Raw genomic sequence first — 15,152 nt, forward strand, 5'->3', positions numbered from 1 at the left:
GCAAATCAGCGCTGACCCTGTGCCCCATGGGAACAGTCCAGTCCGAACTACAAAAGCCATGTCCTTCCCAGAACGGAATCAAGCATCCGAGGACCGGCCCGGTTTCGAGGTAACACCTCTCATCAGCCCGGCTAGCTTGACTCCAGTGGTGTGGAGTGCCTGGGACTCACGTCTGAGCATCCCCAGTACACTTAGAGCGGTAATTGCAAACACAACAGTGATGGACAGAATGTGGATCAATGTCACACATTCACCCCAGTCCAAAGATCTGGGCCCAAATCCATCGTTTTTCCACTCCACACCACCCTGGGTTAGACAATGGCGATATGCAAATCAGCGCTGACCCTGTGCCCCATGGGAACAGTCCAGTCCGAACTACAAAAGCCATGTCCTTCCCAGAACGGAATCAAGCATCCGAGGACCGGCCCGGTTTTGAGGTAACACCTCTCATCAGCCCGGCTAGCTTGACTCCAGTGGTGTGGAGTGCCTGGGACTCACGTCTGAGCATCCCCAGTACACTTAGAGCGGTAATTGCAAACACAACAGTGATGGACAGAATGTGGATCAATGTCACACATTCACCCCAGTCCAAAGATCTGGGCCCAAATCCATAGTTTTTCCACTCCACACCACCCTGGGTTAGACAATGGCGATATGCAAATCAGCGCTGACCCTGTGCCCCATGGGAACAGTCCAGTCCGAACTACAAAAGCCATGTCCTTCCCAGAACGGAATCAAGCATCCGAGGACCGGCCCGGTTTCGAGGTAACACCTCTCATCAGCCCGGCTAGCTTGACTCCAGTGGTTTGGAGTGCCTGGGACTCACGTCTGAGCATCCCCAGTACACTTAGAGCGGTAATTGCAAGCACAACAGTGATGGACAGAATGTGGATCAATGTCACACATTCACCCCAGTCCAAAGATCTGGGCCCAAATCCATCGTTTTTCCACTCCACACCACCCTGGGTTAGACAATGGCGATATGCAAATCAGCGCTGATCCTGTGCCCCATGGGAACAGTCCAGTCCATCACTGTTGTGTTTGCAATTACCGCTCTAAGTGTACTGGGGATGCTCAGACGTGAGTCCCAGGCACTCCACACCACTGGAGTCAAGCTAGCCGGGCTGATGAGAGGTGTTACCTCGAAACCGGGCCGGTCCTCGGATGCTTGATTCCGTTCTGGGAAGGACATGGCTTTTGTAGTTCGGACTGGACTGTTCCCATGGGGCACAGGGTCAGCGCTGATTTGCATATCGCCATTGTCTAACCCAGGGTGGTGTGGAGTGGAAAAACGATGGATTTGGGCCCAGATCTTTGGACTGGGGTGAATGTGTGACATTGATCCACATTCTGTCCATCACTGTTGTGTTTGCAATTACCGCTCTAAGTGTACTGGGGATGCTCAGACGTGAGTCCCAGGCACTCCACACCACTGGAGTCAAGCTAGCCGGGCTGATGAGAGGTGTTACCTCGAAACCGGGCCGGTCCTCGGATGCTTGATTCCGTTCTGGGAAGGACATGGCTTTTGTAGTTCGGACTGGACTGTTCCCATGGGGCACAGGGTCAGCGCTGATTTGCATATCGCCATTGTCTAACCCAGGGTGGTGTGGAGTGGAAAAACGATGGATTTGGGCCCAGATCTTTGGACTGGGGTGAATGTGTGACATTGATCCACATTCTGTCCATCACTGTTGTGTTTGCAATTACCGCTCTAAGTGTACTGGGGATGCTCAGATGTGAGTCCCAGGCACTCCACACCACTGGAGTCAAGCTAGCCGGGCTGATGAGAGGTGTTACCTCGAAACCAGGCCGGTCCTCGGATGCTTGATTCCGTTCTGGGAAGGACATGGCTTTTGTAGTTCGGACTGGACTGTTCCCATGGGGCACAGGGTCAGCGCTGATTTGCATATCGCCATTGTCTAACCCAGGGTGGTGTGGAGTGGAAAAACGATGGATTTGGGCCCAGATCTTTGGACTGGGGTGAATGTGTGACATTGATCCACATTCTGTCCATCACTGTTGTGTTTGCAATTACCGCTCTAAGTGTACTGGGGATGCTCTGACGTGAGTCCCAGGCACTCCACACCACTGGAGTCAAGCTAGCCGGGCTGATGAGAGGTGTTACCTCGAAACCGGTCCGGTCCTCGGATGCTTGATTCCGTTCTGGGAAGGACATGGCTTTTGTAGTTCGGACTGGACTGTTCCCATGGGGCACAGGGTCAGCGCTGATTTGCATATCGCCATTGTCTAACCCAGGGTGGTGTGGAGTGGAAAAACGATGGATTTGGGCGCAGATCTTTGGACTGGGGTGAATGTGTGACATTGATCCACATTCTGTCCATCACTGTTGTGTTCGCAATTACCGCTCTAAGTGTACTGGGGATGCTCAGACGTGAGTCCCAGGCACTCCACACCACTGGAGTCAAGCTAGCCGGGCTGATGAGAGGTGTTACCTCGAAACCGGGCCGGTCCTCGGATGCTTGATTCCGTTCTGGGAAGGACATGGCTTTTGTAGTTCGGGCTGGACTGTTCCCATGGGGCACAGGGTCAGCGCTGATTTGCATATCGCCATTGTCTAACTCAGGGTGGTGTGGAGTGGAAAAACGATGGATTTGAGCCCAGATCTTTGGACTGGGGTGAATGTGTGACATTGATCCACATTCTGTCCATCACTGTTGTGTTTGCAATTACCGCTCTAAGTGTACTGGGGATGCTCAGACGTGAGTCCCAGGCACTCCACACCACTGGAGTCAAGCTAGCCGGGCTGATGAGAGGTGTTACCTCGAAACCGGGCCAGTCCTCGGATGCTTGATTCCGTTCTGGGAAGGACATGGCTTTTGTAGTTCGGACTGGACTGTTCCCATGGGGCACAGGGTCAGCGCTGATTTGCATATCGCCATTGTCTAACCCAGGGTGGTGTGGAGTGGAAAAACGATGGATTTGGGCCCAGATCTTTGGACTGGGGTGAATGTGTGACATTGATCCACATTCTGTCCATCACTGTTGTGTTTGCAATTACCGCTCTAAGTGTACTGGGGATGCTCAGACGTGAGTCCCAGGCACACCACACCACTGGAGTCAAGCTAGCCGGGCTGATGAGAGGTGTTACCTCGAAACCGGGCCGGTCCTCGGATGCTTGATTCCGTTCTGGGAAGGACATGGCTTTTGTAGTTCGGACTGGACTGTTCCCATGGGGCACAGGGTCAGCGCTGATTTGCATATCGCCATTGTCTAACCCAGGGTGGTGTGGAGTGGAAAAACGATGGATTTGGGCCCAGATCTTTGGACTGGGGTGAATGTGTGACATTGATCCACATTCTGTCCATCACTGTTGTGTTTGCAATTACCGCTCTAAGTGTACTGGGGATGCTCAGACGTGAGTCCCAGGCACTCCACACCACTGCAGTCAAGCTAGCCGGGCTGATGAGAGGTGTTACCTCGAAACCGGGCCGGTCCTCGGATGCTTGATTCCGTTCTGGGAAGGACATGGCTTTTGTAGTTCGGACTGGACTGTTCCCATGGGGCACAGGGTCAGCGCTGATTTGCATATCGCCATTGTCTAACCCAGGGTGGTGTGGAGTGGAAAAACGATGGATTTGAGCCCAGATCTTTGGACTGGGGTGAATGTGTGACATTGATCCACATTCTGTCCATCACTGTTGTGTTTGCAATTACCGCTCTAAGTGTACTGGGGATGCTCAGACGTGAGTCCCAGGCACTCCACACCACTGGAGTCAAGCTAGCCGGGCTGATGAGAGGTGTTACCTCGAAACCGGGCCAGTCCTCGGATGCTTGATTCCGTTCTGGGAAGGACATGGCTTTTGTAGTTCGGACTGGACTGTTCCCATGGGGCACAGGGTCAGGGCTGATTTGCATATCGCCATTGTCTAACCCAGGGTGGGGTGGAGTGGAAAAACGATGGATTTGGGCCCAGATCTTTGGACTGGGGTGAATGTGTGACATTGATCCACATTCTGTCCATCACTGTTGTGTTTGCAATTACCGCTCTAAGTGTACTGGGGATGCTCAGACGTGAGTCCCAGGCACACCACACCACTGGAGTCAAGCTAGCCGGGCTGATGAGAGGTGTTACCTCGAAACCGGGCCGGTCCTCGGATGCTTGATTCCGTTCTGGGAAGGACATGGCTTTTGTAGTTCGGACTGGACTGTTCCCATGGGGCACAGGGTCAGCGCTGATTTGCATATCGCCATTGTCTAACCCAGGGTGGTGTGGAGTGGAAAAACGATGGATTTGGGCCCAGATCTTTGGACTGGGGTGAATGTGTGACATTGATCCACATTCTGTCCATCACTGTTGTGTTTGCAATTACCGCTCTAAGTGTACTGGGGATGCTCAGACGTGAGTCCCAGGCACTCCACACCACTGGAGTCAAGCTAGCCGGGCTGATGAGAGGTGTTACCTCGAAACCGGGCCGGTCCTAGGATGCTTGATTCCGTTCTGGGAAGGACATGGCTTTTGTAGTTCGGACTGGACTGTTCCCATGGGGCACAGGGTCAGCGCTGATTTGCATATCGCCATTGTCTAACCCAGGGTGGTGTGGAGTGGAAAAACGATGGATTTGGGCCCAGATCTTTGGACTGGGGTGAATGTGTGACATTGATCCACATTCTGTCCATCACTGTTGTGTTTGCAAGCAAGTTTTATGGAAACAACAATTATTCAACAGAATCCTGGTTGATTCCATCTTATCCATCTTATTATGTCTATCTGTCATTGATAAGATAATCCTCATTGTGTCCATCTGTCGGTCGTCAGTCACGCTTTTCTCAAATATGGCCAAAAACTTTATGAAACCAGTGTTTAGCTTGATGTTTGCTGGATTTAAAGCTTTGCTAACTGCTTGTCTGCATATCCGTACGGCTAATGAGTTTAGCGGTGTCCATAACTTCAAGCTTCTCCGCTCTTTTAGGAGAGCCAGGCAGATATAGGTTATATGCCGCAAGATTTCCTTTGTTGAATCACGCAGTCTGTGGCAAGAAGTGTTTGATGGTGTTAACCATGATTGAATTCTGTCCAGCGCTGGCTGAACACCAAGGCGATAGTGCAAGAACTTACTTTTTAGAATCAATCATTTTTTATTACGTGGCGTAGGATCAAAAACACTGCTTAACTGCCTACATCCACCGGCCGGCAGAGCGCGTTAGCATATCCAACACACAGCGTACAGGTCTACAACCCGGAGGGCAACCCCGCGTGGAAAAGATCAGTTCCTAGCTTTCAGGGCAGGCAACTGCAAAGACACCACTTTTAAAGGGAAAAAGGAACATGAAAACAGACAAACAACCACCCTCTCCCCCCCCCAAAAAACTTTTTAAGTGCTTTGAAAAGCATATATCAAGGTGAGGTGAGTTTGTGGTTTTAAGATACTGTAGCTCCTTGTCGTTTGCGAGGAGTAAGCATGTATGGCCAGGGAGTCTTTATCCTCCAACATGGTCAACTTTCTTAGAGTCTTATTCTAGGCTTTTCTAAATTGGATGCCCATGAGTGGCTCCTTCTAAAGGTCTCCTGCATGCAGTGTGCATATGGAGTTCTCCATGTATTGGCGATACAGTGTGTCTGCACTAGCAGTGCTAATGTCATGCCGGATGAGGTAGTCCAGGGAATTGCTTGGTGCATATCTCAGATGATGGCACATCTTCAGAGAGGAACATTTACATGCCAGATTTTGGTTAGTGAGACCAAACTCTAGATGCACAGAGGCCTGTGCGATGTAGTTTGGTAATCTGAAAGCAGTTCTGTACGATTTTACTATGAGTAAGTTAAGGAGTTTTGCTTGTTTGCCCTATATGATTTCACTTCCATAAGTGAGTGATGGTAACAAATTAGCATTCATCACTTTCTGTGTGGGACCAAGCGTAGGATCACAATGATGTTGACAGTGTGAGGAATCCTGATGTTAGTTTGGCTGCTTTCGATTTTATTAGCTGGCCGTGCATAGAAAAGGAGCCCCTTGAGTCAATAACGGTTGTCTTCATACAGTAGAAAAAAGACCAGTCTGCCCCCTATTTTCGGTGGATGAGCATTCACTTTATCAGGCTCTTTGGATAGATCCAAGATGCACAGATTAAACAGCAAGCAAGCAACAACACCGCCCTCTTAAGCCTGAATGAGACAGCCCTCTAGGGACAGGTTTCTACCATCTACTAATAATACACAGAGCCAAAATGAATGTACAGTAATTGTATGGCTTTGTGTACATTGGGTGGTGTTCCAAAGATTGCCAGTATCTGCCATAAGATGTCTTGCGGCACCAGGCGGGCAACTAGAGCCAAATTTCGGGGGGGGGGGCTGAAAAATATTTCGAGGGGGGCTTATCCTTCCAACCATAGACAAAGTGACTGAAAGAAGGGGTGAAAACACACCAAACGCTTAATTTACATGTAAATAGTCTTTTAAAGACCTATTAAGCACTCGGGTGCGGCTGCAATTAGATGGCCGCCAACCTGCAAAGCTGTGTCAGCCCGGGCCGACAGGGGGAAGCCCCGTGAGCCCAGTGGGTGTTGCCTGTGCCGCACCCAGTCAAAGGCTATTTAAAGTCGACAAAACATGAGTATAACGTTGTTTTGGATGAAAATGTATTTTCATGTAGAGAGACTGCACAGCAAGGTTTGTGAGAGTTCCAGAACCCAAACAGAACCTGGTCTTGTTCCATCGAATTATGTTCAACTCGGTTGACCAGTGGTTGAGGTCCTGCAGAAGGAGGCCTAAGAAGTACTTTGACTCCTTATCAAATAAGTTGGTAGTTTGCAGAATTGTTTTTTTCGCTCCCTTTGATGATTGGGTGTATTTCGGATCGCTTCCATAAATCAGTGATATTCCCAGTGATTAGGACTGTGTTGTACAATGTATAAGTCTTTTTTATATAAACAAGGGAACCCAATGGATACCTTCGGACCATGGGCAAACAATTATTATAGAAAACAAGGGTCCTAAGGCTAACTTAATTAAACACACAATGAAGTTATAGACTTGAATCAGTACTATATCTGTAATTCCTATACCGCTAATGCTGTGAATCCACAGCATTAGCGGATACCCGTGATTTGTTGGTGAAAGACCATTGTGTCTACCAACCCTCGGCACACCGCCCGACTCTGGAGCTTGACCAAGTCCACGCCGCCTCATACTACGGAAGCCGTCCCGGAGGAAACGCCTCCCAGCAGTGGCACCCCTAGACAACTGGAGAACCACACACCCCCCCAATCAGGAGGACACCTACCAGGTTCCGAGATCTCTTGGATCCCAACTCCAGCACAGAGACTCTAGCAAGAGGTGCCAAACGATTTGCTTCATGTAAGCGCCAAGCGGAGCATCGTCAACCTTGAATCCAAAAGCGCCAACCCACGTTTAACTCTGGACCTTGACAGGCGCGTCAACCTAAAACAGGCAACTAATCACAAAGTCCTGATGATGATCCCGGTTCATTAGGAGCCAGGGGATCGAAACGACGTCGACAGTTTAAATAGTTCTGCAATATATCCACTGTGCTCATTTTTATTGCAGTTACTGTTTGTCTAAACTTGCTGTATTATTTAACCATATGCAAGTGACAGGTGGCTCCAACGTTTTTTGCCTGCATTTTCTTGTCTCTACTTTTTTTACCTTTCTCTAAACTATATGTTGGTTCACTCTTGGATAGGTACAGGCTTGTACCCTATCAAATGCTTACATTTGGCCTCCTTTAAGGTCACCTAAATTTTTTACTGTATTGAATAAAAATGTCCTTACCCGGCTGGGTATAGGAATTACAGATATAGCACTGATTCAAGTCTATAACCTCATTGTGTGTTTAATTAAGTTAGCCTTAGGACCCTTGTTTTCTATAATAAGTGGTACAATGTATAAAAGCAAAGGGTTTCTCAGTGGCGTCTTATGCCGATGATACCCAAATTGTGGTATCAATATCCAACAATCACGATGAGGCAGCACATAGGTTTAGTTCATGCATCTCTCAGATAGATCAGTGGATGAGATCAAACTGCCTAAAGCTTAATGCAGGAAAGACTGAGGTTCTTCATTTTGTTAAAGACAAGTCTTTTTGTCACCAAGTTGGTGGCCTCAGGACATGGGGGTCCCACCGACACCAATACGGAAAGGAAGGAATTTAGATATCTTCTTTAATGATGAATTTAATATGAAGACCAGGTCAACGCCCTCGCCTCATCAGTATTCTTAATAATTAGAAAGATCTGTCTCTACATCCCTCTGGGCCTTCAAAAAACGTATTAAGTACATCACCTCACCCATCTCATCTAAATAAGTGATGCAGTGATATATCTCTTTTGGACATTGTTGTTGTTTATACATCTAAGCTAAGAATCCACTTGGGTTCTTCAGGGCTGGTCCTGCACTTTATTTTTGACAAATGTGAGCAACTGCACTGTTGGGGTCAAAGGTGACACAATGAACACCTTGAAGCTTCGATCCGCCTGGAGGTAAAGGGAACAGTTGGAGGAACAAGGAGAGACTCTGTCCATCTACATCCAACCATGACAAGTGCTCTGATTGGAGGACAGCAGCAGGCAGCCCTTCACAATGCTGCCTGCTTATGTAGCCTATGAGGCGAAGGCAGGTGGCTTTTCATAATACTGCCTGCTCAGTTTTGCTTGGGTGGGAAATGGTGAGGAGGGGCCTGTGAAGGTGTGCACAGCCAGCTCTTCAAATCTGTCTGCTCAATTCGTTTGGGAGAGCATTTAAGGGCAGCAACAAAATAAGCACGGATCAGATTTCTTGCAAAATATAATTTAAATATCTTGCAAATAAGGATACCGAAATCCCTAGTTAGAGTTTTAAATACATAGCCTGTCAAGGTCCCCAGGTCCATGCATGGCTAGCTACTACAGTCCAGGTTTTTATCTTGTATTTTGGGACTCGAACTCCTTTCATCCCATTATTATAAAACCGGGGTTAGAATACCCAGAATGCAAAAAAAAAATCCTGGACTGGAGTAAATAGCCACATATGGAGCATTTGGCATTGTTTTTCTGTGCACAAGCTACAGACAGAGATATACACAAAGCCAAAGGAATTGCTGTGACTCTCAGGAAGAATGTCCAGATTTTTCTATAATATCACGAGGTGGCTGGAACACTTTAAAGTGCATCTTCATGTCCCCTCTCCTAGGGTCATATTTGATCATGTAGAGGGTTTTGTTTCAAGTCAGTCCCCATGGTAGGCTGCTCCTCCTGGGTTCCTAATATCATTTTTAAAAGCTTTGTATTGTGTTGGTTTGTTTTCTTTTGCGTCTCATCATTTTAACGTTCAGACACATTGTAGCCCTTACACGCACTCCCTGGCCCGACACAGCTTTCATAACAGCTGATTGAGTGGAGGGAGCTGATTGGCTGCCCTACTTCCGGTGACAAGCGAGTCAGCAGGCTAGGCTTGAGCTCTCCTCTTGGAGAATGCCTATAAAATCACATGAGTGCGTGGATGCCCAGCGGTCAGTCCCCATGGTACACTGCTCCTCCTGAGCTTACCATACATTATCATATTTTGCTCACCAGTTTGTTTGCTGGGATCCAAGTCTACAGACCGCCTGGACTTACGTCCTCTTTTATATTACCGTAGCTAAGTAAACATAACATCACGCTCCTTGGGGATTTTAACTTCCATTTGGAAGAGGATATGTGCAAAGACTTCCGGGCGCTTAAGGATTTGATGACATGCTGTGGTTAATCACAGCTAGTAAATGCCCCTACACATGTAGTTGGTCACACATTGGATGGCATATTCTCCAATGATACTCGTCTTAAGGTTTTTGAGACAATACCACTAATTTGGTCCGTCCACTATGCTGAATGCTTCCTTCTCTCTGGGCCTCACATCCAAGAACAACTGTTGTAATGTGTATTCCCCTGCTTTCCCCCTTAACTTGTCATCCTATATCCCCCCCACATAACCCGCTATGGTTCCTTCCCCTCTCTGCCACGAGCTGTTCCGCTGTCACGAACATTCCATGGTCAGTTTGTGACGGTTTCCTCAGTTGCGGTGGTTGTTGGAGGCTGTGAGACTATTAAACAGGAGTTCACTCACGTTTTGATTAAGTTTCATTTTAACAGCAACCTAACTGCTATAACAGAATAGAAGAAATTGGAAAGGGCGCTTGGACTCTGAAAACTTGCATTTGAACTGACCACGAGGATGTAGAACTGGCATCTCTTTCTGGGTCACTTCAACCACTGATATTGGTGCCCCTATTAAGAAAACCTACACGTGGAGGAAGCTGCCAACTTCCCCGTAGTTTTCGGAGAAGGTTAGCTTCTCAAGACTGGCAGGAAAAAGCTTTGCACAAGACCATTATGAAAGAATACAAAATAGCTATTAAGGAAGAGAAATCAAGTCAGCCAACTGTTCAAGAAATATTTTTAAACAGATCAATCTGCTGTCCACTCCCTCTGCTCCCTTCGGTATAGAGATCTCAAGGTTTCTGCAACCGACTGACGAGTTTCTTCCAAATGAAAATTCTGAAAATGTATAAGGAACTTGACTCCCTTAATGCAGAATCCCTCAGTCCCACCCAACGGAACGCTAAGGCTGAGCAAAGCCCGGTGGAGTCTATTGGAACTATGGAGAAACTCCCAATAGCATGATCCGCCTTTACCTATCTTACACCTAAGCAAACGGAGTTTCATCTCCTCATCATGAAGTCAAGTTCTCCTTTTGAACCTTGCCTCACAAGATTCTGCAGACACCAGCTAAGACCATTGCTAAGCATCTCACAGTTACTATTAATTAAACCGTCAGCTCAGGATGTTACCCACGGCTGTGGTAAAGAGCGGCTGTTACACCACTTCTTGAAAATCCTACCCTGGGCACTTCTGATTATCAGCCCATTTCTCTGCTGCCCATTCCGCCAAAATCTTGGAAAAGTACCTGAACTCACCAGTGATGGCATATCTGGAACAACGTGAACTGTTAGATGCTTCACAGTCTGAGTTACGAAGTAATCATGGGACTGAAACTGCATTGGTCTCAGCAACATTCGAATCATGTTTTAAAAAAAAATATATATTTTTATTTGCATTTTTAACCAACATAAACACAGCTGGCAAGTCACAAGCAATTATCCATACACCCCTGCGCTCCCCTGACCCCCCACTCACCATCCATAGTGACGACATCATAATCATCAGCATAAGAAGATCCAACACTCGCCTACAGTACATCGGTTTGCATTGTCCATTGAACAGCCAGCAGCTCCCTTCGATTACAGGGCCCATAGGCCTCCCTTCACTACCTCGGAACACGGCCACACTCAGCAGGACCCCTAGCACATCAATCGGGTTCCAGCCCTCCATCAAGGCCATGATACCTTCTCCACTTTCCCCATACTCTGCGGAATTTCCGGGGACAGCCTCTGGCTTTATAGGTGACCCTTTCCACCGCCATGAACAGGTCCATTCCTCGTCTCCAGTCCCCTAACCGGGGCGGCGACGGCACTCCCCACCCCCTCGCCATGTCCCTCTTCGCCACCACCAGGGCCAGCATTGCGTAGATCAGGTGTGGGCAACTCAAATCCACATCATTGGTTATCCCTAGCAAGACAAACTTAGGTCCTATAGCAAGTTCTGTCTCCTACACCTTACTCAACTCTCCCAGTATCTGTATCCAGCAGGTGTGATTAAAAGGGCAATCCCATATGATATGATAGAAGTCTCCCTGTGGGTGTCTGCATCTAAGGCAACAAGAGACACTGGCCCATCCCAGGCGGTGTAGCCTGACCCTATCATAGTAAGCCCTGTGTGATATTGTATATTGAATGAGTCGTAATTGGGATTTTATTGCAACCTCCCTGTGGTGCATCAGGGCTGCTACCCAGTCTACTGTGTCCATCTCGCCCACGTACATTCGAATCATGGTTGATGCACAGCAGGCTGCGGCACTGGTACTTCTGTGTCTGTCCGCAGCCTTCAATTTCATGTCTCGCTGCACGGATTGGTGATTACAGACTCAGCATTAAAGCTCCTAAGGTCCTTTCTTAGGGATAGGTCGCAGACGGTAATCATGAACCAATTCCGTTCTGAGTCAATCACCCTGCTACATGGGGTTCCTGAGAGCTGCTCCTTGAGCCCTACACTTTTCAACCTATATATTTCCTGACGGCCAAGCTGATACGGTCCTTTGGACTACAGGCCCTCTTATATGCCGACAATACACAAATAATTGTGTCAATTACCAAAGACACAGGGGCCATCTCTGCCAACTTTAAAAATTGCATGCAGGCAGTAGTTGCCTGGATGGACAAAAACTTCATTAAACTTAATAGAGACAAGACGGAGGTCTTGATCTTTGGTAGCCACCTACCCATATGGAACAACTCCTTGTGTCCGAAAATTCTTGGTACGCTACCTACTCCAAGAGATTCCCGCAAAAAAATATGGGAGTATTGGTTAATATGTTATTTGACCTTGAGGTCAACTGTACAGTAACAAGCTGTTTTTGGATCATCAGGACTCATCATGAAGATGTTTCCTTTTATTCCTCTTCAGTCGTGCAAGCCAGTGGATCAAGTCTTGATTTCATCCAGGTTGGACTATTGTAATGCATTTACCTTGATATCAACAAATCTGCAACAGCCAGACAACAGTTGGTACAGAATGCGGCAGCGAGATTGATGTTTGGGGATACAAAAAATCAGTCTTGGCCAGGAGAGCCAAACTTTATTGCTTACCAGTGAACAAGAGTATCATCTTTAAAGCCCTTTGCATTATTCACAAGGCTGTACATAACACTGGGCCTCGAGGACTTAGAACCATGTTCCAGTGGTACATCCTCTACAGACAGCTCAGGTTAGCCTTCAGGTTCAAACCATATTTAGAAAAGCTTTTTAAATCTGGCTTTTCACTCTCTAACTGAAGGCAGTTTGTTTCTCTATGATCTTAGAACCTTTATTTCTGCGGACTTTATCTCTCTTCTGGACATTTCCATGTGTTAGCGCTTTGAGGCCTCCAGGTATTTGTTGTGCTTCTATAAATGCATGTCATTTAATTTCACGTGCAACGTCTCCCAAATATGTGGGTTCAGGTGGCATCCACAGAGAGTTGTGGGACGGGAAAACGGGTGAAGATGGGCACACGCATGCACACTACAAATAAGGCATATAAACAAGCAAAATGCCGTACTTGCTGCATGACAAGTCCGGTGTTTATTTGTCCAGGCTCTAACAATGCCCCAGGCAATTCTCTTAACCAATCCTGGTGCTACTGTCATGATGTTAACCAGCATGTTAGAAGTGCCAGGATTGGAGGATGCGGCCTCTCTCTGCACTCCTAAGGGCACTGGAGGTCTGTGCTTTCTCTAAAATAGCTGTCTAAGACAGCTGGGTTGTGAGGTTGAAAGTGTGCATGTCTGGCTGGCCGGCGCAAGACGGCAGGCCAAAGAGACATGCTAACTTTAAACAAGTGCACAGGCAGGCTACCCCTCCTCCCTGCTGCTGCCAATGAGCATTCATCTCTGGGGCTTTTATGACGGCCGTTTTTGGTAGTGGGGCTATGCTCTTCCACTCAAACGCCCCAGGTAAAGTATTGACTATAACTGAACCCTCAGCTTTCTGCTCCATAACCCTGTCCATTCAAGTGCCTGCTGTCTTTCCTGAAGTGTCCCTTCATGCTGACTCTTACTTTCACGTACTTATAGATACACGTTGCGGTCTCCCCTAGCTTCTATATTCTATATGTTGGCTTAGTGCTGTTGGTTTCACATCCTCCACGTAGATGTCGAGGTCCATACATGGGACGACAGCCAAAGAGGCGAGAGACTTCATATGTGCATGCAGCACCTGTCATAGAAGGAGTTGACATATTTCTGACTCTCAGATACAGTTTGCTCAAGAGAGTGAATGGGTGGTTCACACTCTGACCATTCCATGCTTTGCCCCTTGGCTGGGACCAGAAAGATCATTTATATATAGATTCATAGGTGTTGAGTTGCATATTATCAGAGGTATCCACTGGGCCAGATTCTGTGACTTCTGCTAATACCCATATCCTACTTGACCTTCATCTCTGTCTTTGCTCTTAGACTGTGATTGTGCTTTGTTTTCATCAGGCATTTTAAAATAATTATTTTGCTGATTTTGTGCCCACAACTCTTGTCAAAAGGTTTTACTGCTTTAGCAAAGTATGTCCCCACTATGGGTAAATAAGCACAGGAGAAAAATTGTTTATATGTTCAGATTGGAAGCTAAACCATAAAATCCTCCAGCTTGGCATTTTCTTTTTTTAAAGATTAAGCAATTATATTATAACTGCCTCAAACGTGACTATTGCATACACCTGAAATGTGAAAAAAGCGCATTTATTTTTTTCCTTCAATGATTGTTTAGAGCCTCAGATGGCACTGATTAGGTAGCATAAGCACTCCATTTGCTTAGTGAGTTGTTGCATGTCTATTGTGCACGTAACTATGGATGGAGTGCACATAAATTCTTCATTGCTGCAAAAAACAAGCATTGGAAAAGCCAATAGGTCTTGCTTATGAAAGAGCTATTGGCTTTGCTATTATGTCTTAGCCATGTTATACACCAGCGTGGCTGCTATTCAGCATGGCTATATATTAGTGGCATAGAGGAAAGTGGAGTGGGGTGTCATAGATTGAAGTAGAGTGTTGTAAAGTCCAGTTGAGTCGTAGGGTGGAATGGATTAAAGGTTCATAGAATGGAGGGCCAAAGAGTGTTGTGGAGTGTTGTAGAGAGGAGTGGCATTTAGTGGATAGAGTGTCATAGGGTGAAAAAGCAGAGAGTAGAGTGGAGTGCAGTAGAGTAGCTTAGAGTAGCAGGTCATAGAGTGGCATGTTGTAGAGGGGAGTGGTGTGGAGTGTATTGGGGCAGAGCAGAGTGTATTGGGTGAAGCAGAGTGTGGAGCAGAGTGTCGTGGAGTAGAGTGTCTTTGAGTGACGTAAGGAAGAGTGGAGTGGTTTAGAGTCGAATGCAGTGTCATGGGATTGAGTAGTGTGTTGTGGAGTGGTGTGAGTGGTGTGGAGTGGTGTAGACTGGAGTGGCGAAAGTGGAGTGGTGTGGAGTGGTGTGGAGTGGAGTGGTGTGCGTGGAGTGGCGTAAGTAGAGTGGAGTGGCATAAGGAGCATGGCGTAGAGTAGTGTGGTGTGGCGTAGAGTGGCGTGGTGTGGTGTA

At 47.3% G+C, this 15,152-nt stretch overlaps 1 protein-coding gene across 3 annotated transcripts in view; it reads left to right on the plus strand.

Annotated features, from left to right (window-relative positions):
* A4GALT (alpha 1,4-galactosyltransferase (P1PK blood group)) overlaps nt 1-15,152 on the plus strand; it is a 221,403-nt gene that overhangs the window by 49,892 nt on the left and 156,359 nt on the right. The gene's annotated exons all lie outside the window — the stretch shown is intronic.

Source organism: Lissotriton helveticus, chromosome 1_1 (genome assembly GCF_964261635.1).
Source record: "Lissotriton helveticus chromosome 1_1, aLisHel1.1, whole genome shotgun sequence".
NCBI classification, from domain to species: Eukaryota; Metazoa; Chordata; class Amphibia; order Caudata; family Salamandridae; genus Lissotriton; species Lissotriton helveticus.